At 45.0% G+C, this 9,197-nt stretch overlaps 1 pseudogene; it reads left to right on the forward strand.

Annotated features, from left to right (window-relative positions):
• The first annotated feature begins 2,577 nt into the window (after positions 1-2,577).
• LOC140691714 (suppressor of cytokine signaling 7 pseudogene) lies at positions 2,578-4,333 on the forward strand (annotated as a pseudogene).
• The last annotated feature ends 4,864 nt before the right edge of the window (positions 4,334-9,197 follow it).

The following is a 9,197-nucleotide window of genomic DNA, read 5'->3' on the forward strand; positions in this document are numbered from 1 at the left end:
AGTTCCCTGTATGTATGAGTCCAGATAATTCCCTTAACGTCTTCATACTTTCATTCTCTCTAATGTAACAATAGAGATCATGCTCTGTACATATCTCTCAAGGCAGGAAGAGTAAACAAAACACAAGAGAGTACTGTCAGCCCTTCTGAACACATATCAGTCTGGGGTACAGCTGAGCCTGACTGTGTAACCCACCTTTCAGAATGCTACTACCATAAGTCAATGACTTGTGATGCCAGGAACCTCACATCCCCTTCTCTCCTGGAGTGAAGCTGAGAGAGGAAGCTCTTCTTGTCTGTGCAGAGGGGAGGCTATCTTTTTCCTTAGATGGCACTGTGCTGGCCATAAGATTTCTGCCCATCCCTAACCCCTACCTCCACCCACCCTCCCTAGAACGGTATTTGGTGTGCAATTGCAGGCTGGTTTTGAATGACCAGGAGGCCAGTGACTGGAAGGCAGCATGGTTGGAACTGGAAGCTCTCTGACCTGGCTCTCCGCCTGAGCACTACACAGCTCAGACTCTTAAGCAACATCGTCCTAAGAGTTGAAAACTGCCCTAAGAGTCTCTGAAAAATGCCCAGAAAAGTGCCCAGCCATCCACATTCACTGGCCAGCAAAACGCCAGGCATGTGGCCAGTTTGAATGATATAGGGAAGGCACATGGAGAGGGATGGCTCTTTCCTCCAACAGGCTTTAGAGCTTCAAAGGGAGAGTTTGTTTGATTATCATTATATCAACCAATCCCCCAACATCTTGGACCCCCTACAGTTCATCAGGCACTATGCCTGGCACTAGGACAAATAAAAAGAGAGAAGACCTATCTCTAGCACCAAAGGATTGAGACTAGATGGCAAAACGCCTAACAAAATAATTACCCACAATAGTCATAAATAATAGCAATGATGGTTGTTTTTGGAAATCCAAGAAAGGAGAGTATGTGTCAAAATACTCAGGGATGGCTTCACAGAAAGGGTTGGAACTGAACCACCTTGAGGGCTGGATCTGTTTTGGACAATTAGAGAGGAGTTAGGGAGCAACAGTATGAACAAAGCTTTTTCTGGGAATGTTCCTAGAAAGGCAGACAATAATTAGGCAGTAAGAATGGCAACAGGGTTGGGAAGATGAGTTAGAAAATTGTTGTTTAGTGGTGTATTTAACAACATCCACTCAACATTTGCTGTAAGTGAGGCATCGTACTGGAAGCTGGTTATAAAGTGATGAGCAAAACCGACCAAGTTCCTGTCCACTTAATGCTTACCTTCTAGTCAGGGAGGTAGCCAACAGGTAGGTATGCCAGCGCGTAAGCAGTCATGCTAAATTGCTATTATCACAGTGCTATGGAGAAAATGCTCTGTTGCAGGAAGTTCAGAAACCTAGCTGGCTGCCCTGGGGGTGGCTGCCCAAGATGAGATACTTACTAAACTGAAAGCTGATGGATGACAAAGATCCAGTCACTGAAAGGGTTGAGCATAAGCTTATTCCAGGCAAAGACAACAGAATACAAGAAGGTCCAAAGAAGGGAAGAGCTTGGCATATTTCATATATTAAAAGGAAGCCAGGGAGGTTAATTGCATAGTCCTGATGATAACATTCTTGACTTATATCTTATCGTGTAGAATTCTTGGCATCTCAGTGTTGGAGGACTCAGGTAATTGGTACTGAGCTTGTTAATGAGGACTTCTACACGTTATTGTGTAAATTACCTAGGTAAGTGGAAGTCGAGGCAGTGAATACTACCTTGACCATCCAGAATGTGAAAAGGAGAGTGAATCAGTATATATTTACTTTAAAAAAGTTAGATGCTTTGAGCATACACAAGTTGGTGAAGTTGAGGGTATGAACATTTATGTAAGGCATTCCTTTTGGGTAATATAAATAAGATAATGATAAAGCAAGAAATAAATTTTAGTTCAAATTATAATATACATCTTCTGTGTAGTAAGAGATACTAGTGCTGGTGATATATTAATTCTTAAGATGTCGAAAATGATCATAATGTTGTTCAAGTCCCTTATCACACTGTTCTGTGATGTGTGAAATAGCAGTGATTCTACAGAATAGGGTGAAGTCCAGATGAGACGACACCTAAGGCAGTTGCCTTTGGTAATTAAAAAGCAATATTTAAAAAATTATGTGAGTATACATTTGTGTGGTGTGTATGTATAAACAGTTTCTTTACTTAACTGAGCCTCAAACCTACAAGTGAAAATAGTCCCATTAGTAATATTTTACAAGAGTTAATTGAGAGCATTCTAATATATTGATTGACATCTTCCAAATCATTGTGTGTATGTACTGAAACTATAAAGAGGACTTTTTAAAACTTCCATTGGATTCTTATCTTTTCATCCTTCTGTTTGTGATGATAACAATTGCAGGCTGAAAAATTAGGTCATGGGCGGCGGCGGCCTGAGACCACAAGGGGCCCGGCGCGCCCCCCGCCCGCGCCATGAGGCAGAGGCCGCGGCGGCCGTCAGCGCTGTCGCTCCGGGTCGCGGCGGGCGGGGCTCCGGCGGGGCCAGGCTCGTCCCCACCCCAGCCCGGCTCCCCGCCGCCCGCCCTCCGTCTCTCTGCTCGATGCCCAGGGCTGAGCTCAGGGATGGCGAGGCGGAGGCGGCGGCCGCTTCGTACCGGTTACGGGAAGGCGCCCCCGAGCCAGGCCCGCCGCCGCCGCCCTCCCTCGCGCGGCCCGGCCCGCGGGGCTCCCGGCCGCCGCAGCTGACGATGCTCCGCGGCGTGGCTCAGCCGCCGGAGGGGGAGGGGGAGGGGGAGGGGAGGAGGACGCAGAGGTGGCCCCGGAGCCCGGCCCCTCGGAACCGCTGTGTCGCTGGCACCGCTGCGCCCTGGACCCCAAGGCCCCGCCGCCGGGGGGGGGCACTCGCGCGGACGTTGGGCCCGGCGCCTCTGGGGCTCAGGCAGCCGGCGGGGCCGGGGATCAAGACGGTGGGCGGGGGCTGCTGCCCGTGCCCCCGCCCCCGCAGCTCCCCCTCCGCAGCCCGGGCCGCCTGCTGCTGCCCCACAGGCCGGGGAGGACCCCCCTGAAACGAGCGATGCGCTTCTGGACCTGGAGTCCGAGGCCCAGGAGCTCAGCAGCCCGGGCCGCGGCGGGGAGGAGGGGGCGGCCGGCTGCTGCCGCAGCCCCCAGGCCCTGAAATACCCCGGTGCCCTTCCCGATGCGGGACTTGGTCCCTCCAGGGCGCTGGAGTAGAGGGAGCAGCAGCAGCATCCTCCCCCGCCCCCTCCTGGGCCCTTAGGCCGCTCACGGGCCCTTCTCGGAAGGGCTCGCTCAAAATCCGCCTCAGTCACCTCTTTCGCACAAACAGCCACAGCGGTGGCCCCGGCGGTGGTGCTGGGGCCGCAGGAGGCCTTCCGGAGAGCGGGCTGCTTCAGCTGGGAGCCTGACAGACGTGGGAGGCTCTGCAGGCCGGGAGCTGGACTCGGAGGGGAAACCCAGGTTGACAAGAACTCAAAGTGCATTTTCTCCAATCTCCTTCAGCCCCCTGTTCACAGGTGAAACAGTGTCACTTGTAGATGTGGACATCTCTCAGCGGGGCGTGCCCTCTCCACACCAGACAACCCCCGTCTCCCACAAAGAAGCCTCAGTCTCCTAGATGCATTTCCCCGGATTGTTCCCATCCGAGCAGCCGAATGCCTGTAGAGCTAGTCCCTGCAACACCTTCAGTGTCCCCTCTACCCACCCGACTCAGCAGCTTGGCAGCCAGCCTTCAAGAGTTGGAGAAGTGTTGGTATTGGGGGCCAATGAATTGGGAAGATGCAGAGATGAAGCTGAAAGGCAAGCCCGATGGGTCTGTCCTGGTAGGAGACAGCTCTAATCCTCGTATCCTGAGCCTCAGTTTCCAACCACAGGGTACCGCCCCCCACACTAGAATGGAGCACTGCAGAGGAAACTTCAGCCTGTGGTATCATCCCAAATTTGAGGATCGCTCTCAGTCAGTAGTGGAGTTCATTAAGAGAGCCATCATGCACCCCAAGAATGGAAGTTTCTTTCTTTCTTGAGATCCAGGGTTCCAGGACTGCCACCAACTCCAGTGCAGCTACTATGCCCAGTGTCCCGATTCAGCAACGTCAAATTCCTCCTGCACCTTTGCCTATTCCGAATCCGACAGCTTGTCTGGATAGATCACATCCTGGATCTCCCACTGCCTAAGCCTCTGATTTCTTATATCCGGAAGTTCTACTAGTGTGATCCTCAGGAAGAGGTATACCTGTCTCTAAAGAAAGCTCAACTCATTTCCAAACAGAAGCAAGAGGTGTTGGAACCCTCCACGTAGCGAGGGGCCCCCTGCTGGTCACTGCCTAGGGTACACGCTCTCCGCCTCACCGTCCAGCCGAGTCTCCTGGGCAGTTATCATCATGCACTGGGCCTCGTCCCCCGCCCTCCCACCCCATGTGTATGCCCCTGATACAGGCATCTGTCCAGAGAGTTGCCAGACCTGATGGTGGAGTTCCAAGTGGATACATATCCCAACACGGAGAAGGGCGGATAGACACGAGAGGCTTGAAGAGTACTTGCCAGGCAACGTGCGAGCTCATCACTGAGTGTATATAAAGACGAAGACACACACGAGCAGCTAACTGTGCATCCTTCTCTCCTCCTCTGGCTGATCGCCCCGATATTGGACAAATGACAGATAAAGCAGGAAACCAGGGAGAAAGAAAACTTCATCAAAGGGAACACGAAATGCCTTTAATTGCAATAGGCCTGCATGTCAGTGAGAACTGCACTGTGTCCCATGGCTTGGACCGTGAGGATGAGGAAAAACAGCTTGCTCTTCTGTCTAGAATTCCATCTGGACTACTGGAAAGTAAATTGTTGGAAAGAAGAAATGAATTAACTAAAGAATTCATTTATCTAAGAGGCTATTCTCCCAATGCTTCACTGAGTTCTACTCATTTATTTTCCCATAAAATATCTTGGAATTAAAAAAAAAGAAAGAAAAATTAGATGATAACAGTTGAACTTTATATTCTACCTTTTATGTAAAACCTTGAAAACTTTTATAAATTAAACTTCTTACTGCCCCCTAGGAAATCATAAAATGCAGTATAATTCCTACAGCATCTCCTACCATGTTCCATGCTGGCCATTTAGTTCTATTTTAACTTCTATTTAAAATCCCTTTATGTATAAAAAAATTTAGATTCTCTGGGCATGTCTAACATGCAGGCACTCTGACACAAGATTGTAGAGTATTACTACTCTGCCAACTTGGACCTTATTCAAATTATATTGAGGCAGTTTGTGATTCTTTGATTCATTATCTGTAATTAGATTATCCCTATCTTTTTAGAAAAGGAAGCCATATTTATTAGTATGTGCATAACACACAGGAAAAGGAAGCACAGACCTATTGTTACAAGGTGCTCTAAGCCTTGTAGTATCTGAAACTTTTAATGTCATATATGTCATTTTTATTTGACTATGATGTACCTTAACTACGAGCACAGTAAATGGATTTCATTGTGTCAGGTGGTACCTGCAGTGTGAATGAGGGTGGGATAAAATAAGGACACCCCTCGGGAGGTGGCAGCTGTTGTGGGGTTCTCTTTTATTTTGTTGACAGTAATACATGGTTCTGTAATTACCATAAGCTTTTCTGGTGATGTCATATGGGGAAAGTTAGCATTTATTCTTTTTTTAATGTTTTACTGGATCTTTATAGAGTTTTATAAAACAAGTGTTTACTACTTAGTAGCTAAGCATTTCCCCCTCTTTGTTTCTTTGATTACTGTATTGATCTAAACCAAATCTATAGAAACAAGCTTATTGAGGCAGATGGCCTGTGCTCCTTCAAGAGATCACTGCTACACTTCTCCTTCTTCAGCACATAAAATATGGACAAAACTGCAACGTGCAGAGGCAGAAGAATCCGCTGAAGACTTTTGGCAGTAGTGCCTTAAAGATATTTCAAAAATCATTGTGCTTTGTCACTTCATCTGTGCTATTACATATAATGAGGATTTAAAAAAGACCAAATACAGCTCTCTGATTTCCATTTAATGGAAGAGGTAAGAAAGTTTAATTGTATACTTGAGCATGGGGCATCATTTCCAGCACATCTGATCGATAACTCATAGACTGGTTTGGGCTCAAAGTAATATTTGGAAGAAAATGCAGCTGCTGGGAGTTTATCTAGCCCAAGCTTCAGCATCTCTATTAAAAATGTTTTCCCAAAATTTGCATCATTAGGCCCCCAAAGTGACAGCAGATGGCGAGCAAACTGGACAGGATGCTGAGAGGACCAACATGAGAGCAAACTCCTTAGGAGAGTTCACTAAGTACCTCGCCCAGGATGCGGAAGGTATTAGAGAAGTCACAATGTAATCATCACTTCTCCCAACCGAAAAATAAAGGGCTTACTCAGGCCTGGAATTTATCTTGTAAGAGATGACGTTTCTAAATTTGGGAATTGGATTTTTAAAAAGTGTTTTGAGCTAGATATTGAAGGGCATTATTAGCTGAGAATCTACAGCCCACAGTGTTAACTAAAATGCACTTTTATCTCACTGGTGATAATCATGGACCCCAATACATTACCTTTTTTATATGCTAAGCCACTAACTTGCTCTAGAGAGGATTACCTCCAGATTCCTAACTGAACCCAAGCCAGTCTTTTAGGCCTGAGTTTTCCAAGTTGGCTATATGCGCTTTGCAATTTCACCAGAATGTTGCCAACACTCTAACGTGTGCTGTGTGGATGTGGAAGTAAATTCGCTAAATCGCAAGAGTGAAAGAAGTAACATTACAAGTTCTACATGATTCGCTGGACTGGTTTTCTCTCAAATTTACTCATCTTGGTAAATAATACAAGTTACCGTTTGATTTTAGTTTTATTGATCCCTATTTACTCTCTGGGCTTTATAATTGGTCAAGAAAGAAATTTGGAGTTAAGAGAAATTACTCCCAATGGGATTATAGTCTAAGTGGAGAGAAGAACTTACTGTTTATTCCAGTGGATTTGTGCAGCATTGACGGGCAGACATCCCATACAAGAAGTCACCTTGGGGCAAATACATAAAATTCTGCTTTCTCATCACACAACATTATCCTGGAACAAGGACTCAAGGTTTTTTGAGGTTTATAGATGATCTAAAAATTCTTTAGAAATCACTGAGAATTAAGATCTTTTATAAGTTATAAATTCTGTAATATTAAAAACAAAAAGCCCTTAAACTAGGGAAAACCAGTGCTGTCTTCTGAGAACACCCATCTACATTTGCCGTGTGGCTAATTTCAAATTGCGATTTTCTCAAACCTGATTTGTATTTTACACAGCTGTTCAGTGCCGTTCCGTTTCTTGCATTTTTCAAGGAGTTATATGGTTCCCCCTCTTCCTTCCTTAAACATAATTTTAACAAAGCTTACAGACACACACACACACAAACACACAAGTTTGTTAGCCAATATCCGTAAATGACCAAAGCCTGGGGGAAACTACTGAAAATCAAACTTGATTATAGCAGAGTGGTATCAGCCAGGTACTGGCTATGTTCCATGTTTATAAATAGGATGCAAAAGCTTAATTTTATCATAACTGCAGAGCAACTTTGAAAAAGTCATGTAATTTAATGGCATAACCATCCTTTGTTGCTATATGTAAATAGACTGAATAACAGCAGTAAATTTTGAACACAATCTAGTTGCTGCAATTTCTTTGGAACACACTTTAAATTTCAAATTATGTTTAATGCCTTTGTACATAACACAGGTCTCTTTTTTAAAGCTTATCGCATGGAGTTGACTTACTTGAGGAAAATGGCATTTGGGAAAAACAGAGAAGTAGAAGCAGAGTGGGCCATTTGGAAATCTGACCACATATTTTTTTTTAGGTGACTCATTTAGTTTTAAATTGTCTTTTCCTTTCATTATTTTGAACTTTATCAATGTCCTCCTGTGTTAGGTATTTACATCATCTATGAATAAGACTTTTCCCAATTGCACTGTGTGACTTGGCCACAACATTTCCCTTTTCTTTGGTATAATTAGGCTTAAAGGGAGAAGGTGATAGACAATGGTGCGCACATGCTAGGCTGCTTCTTCCCATGGAAATGATTCACTAGCAGGTATCCTTTGATTCTGCGCTTGGTCCTGCCCTCAGGACCAACATATCCTTCCTATGCTCAGTGGAAGAAGGGAGGAAATGCTGTTCTCTTTGTATCCCGTCTGATTTCAGAATGTTATAATGAAGATACAAATGTGAAGGTGAGATAAGAAGCTAAAAAGTAAAAAGTTCTTTTGAGAGGCAGAGGTAGAAGGCTCTGATGAAATTTTAACACGGGGTGTTAGCAATAAGCTAGGAGGTCTCCCCTGTGCTCTCCTGGGCTGCCATCAGCAGTGCGGGGAAGTTTACCCTAAAGCAAATTCCCTCATGGGATTGATAAGTCTTAGAAGGTGAGTCCTCAAAGTTCATCATGCACACAATAATATACTTTGATCTCGTGGATTTTTTAATTTTTAAAAATTTAGTTTTGTGCTCATTGGATGATTTCAAACAAAATTGAGAAAATAGGGAAACAATTTTGCCTTTAGGTTAAAATGAAATCTATAAATCCACCATGATCAGGGCAGTGCACTGTTTACAGCCATACTATTAATGCATCATCAGGAAAATCATGGAGAAGATGTTTATCCTAGAACTCTTACCTTCTCGAGCAAAGTCTTTTCTTACGTTCAACAAATTCTCTCATTCCCAGGAAAGTTGGTTAAATGAATGGGTCTAATTCATTTATTTGGGAATTCATCCTTATTGTGTGCCAGGCTTAAAGATTTCATGGTGGACCAAACAGTAATGCAACTCAAAGGCTTACGAAAAGGATGAACAATACACAAATAATTATATAATTATAATGAATCCCTAGATGGAGACTGGAAGGCTGGAGCAGGAAGGAGGGACTTGCCCCTTTCTGTCGGTTCCCATTCATGTCAAGATGAGCCCAGCTCTTGAGGCTGGCAGCAGTCCGTCACCTCATGACTGATTTGCGGTTTCTCCAATATTCACAGAACGAACCTTATCTCCTAGCACCAGAGCCACTCCTTCAAGTACTGAGTTCCAACTCTGCCTTCTCGCCTAAGCTTCTAAGTTTGAATAATTTCAGTCTCTTCCCTTTGTTTCCCGGTCCTGGAAGTGCTAGTTGCTTCCTGTAATTCATACCTCTGTGATACCTTGGTGTTCCGA

Source organism: Vicugna pacos, chromosome 36 (assembly GCF_048564905.1).
Source record: "Vicugna pacos chromosome 36, VicPac4, whole genome shotgun sequence".
In the NCBI taxonomy this organism is placed as follows: Eukaryota; Metazoa; Chordata; class Mammalia; order Artiodactyla; family Camelidae; genus Vicugna; species Vicugna pacos.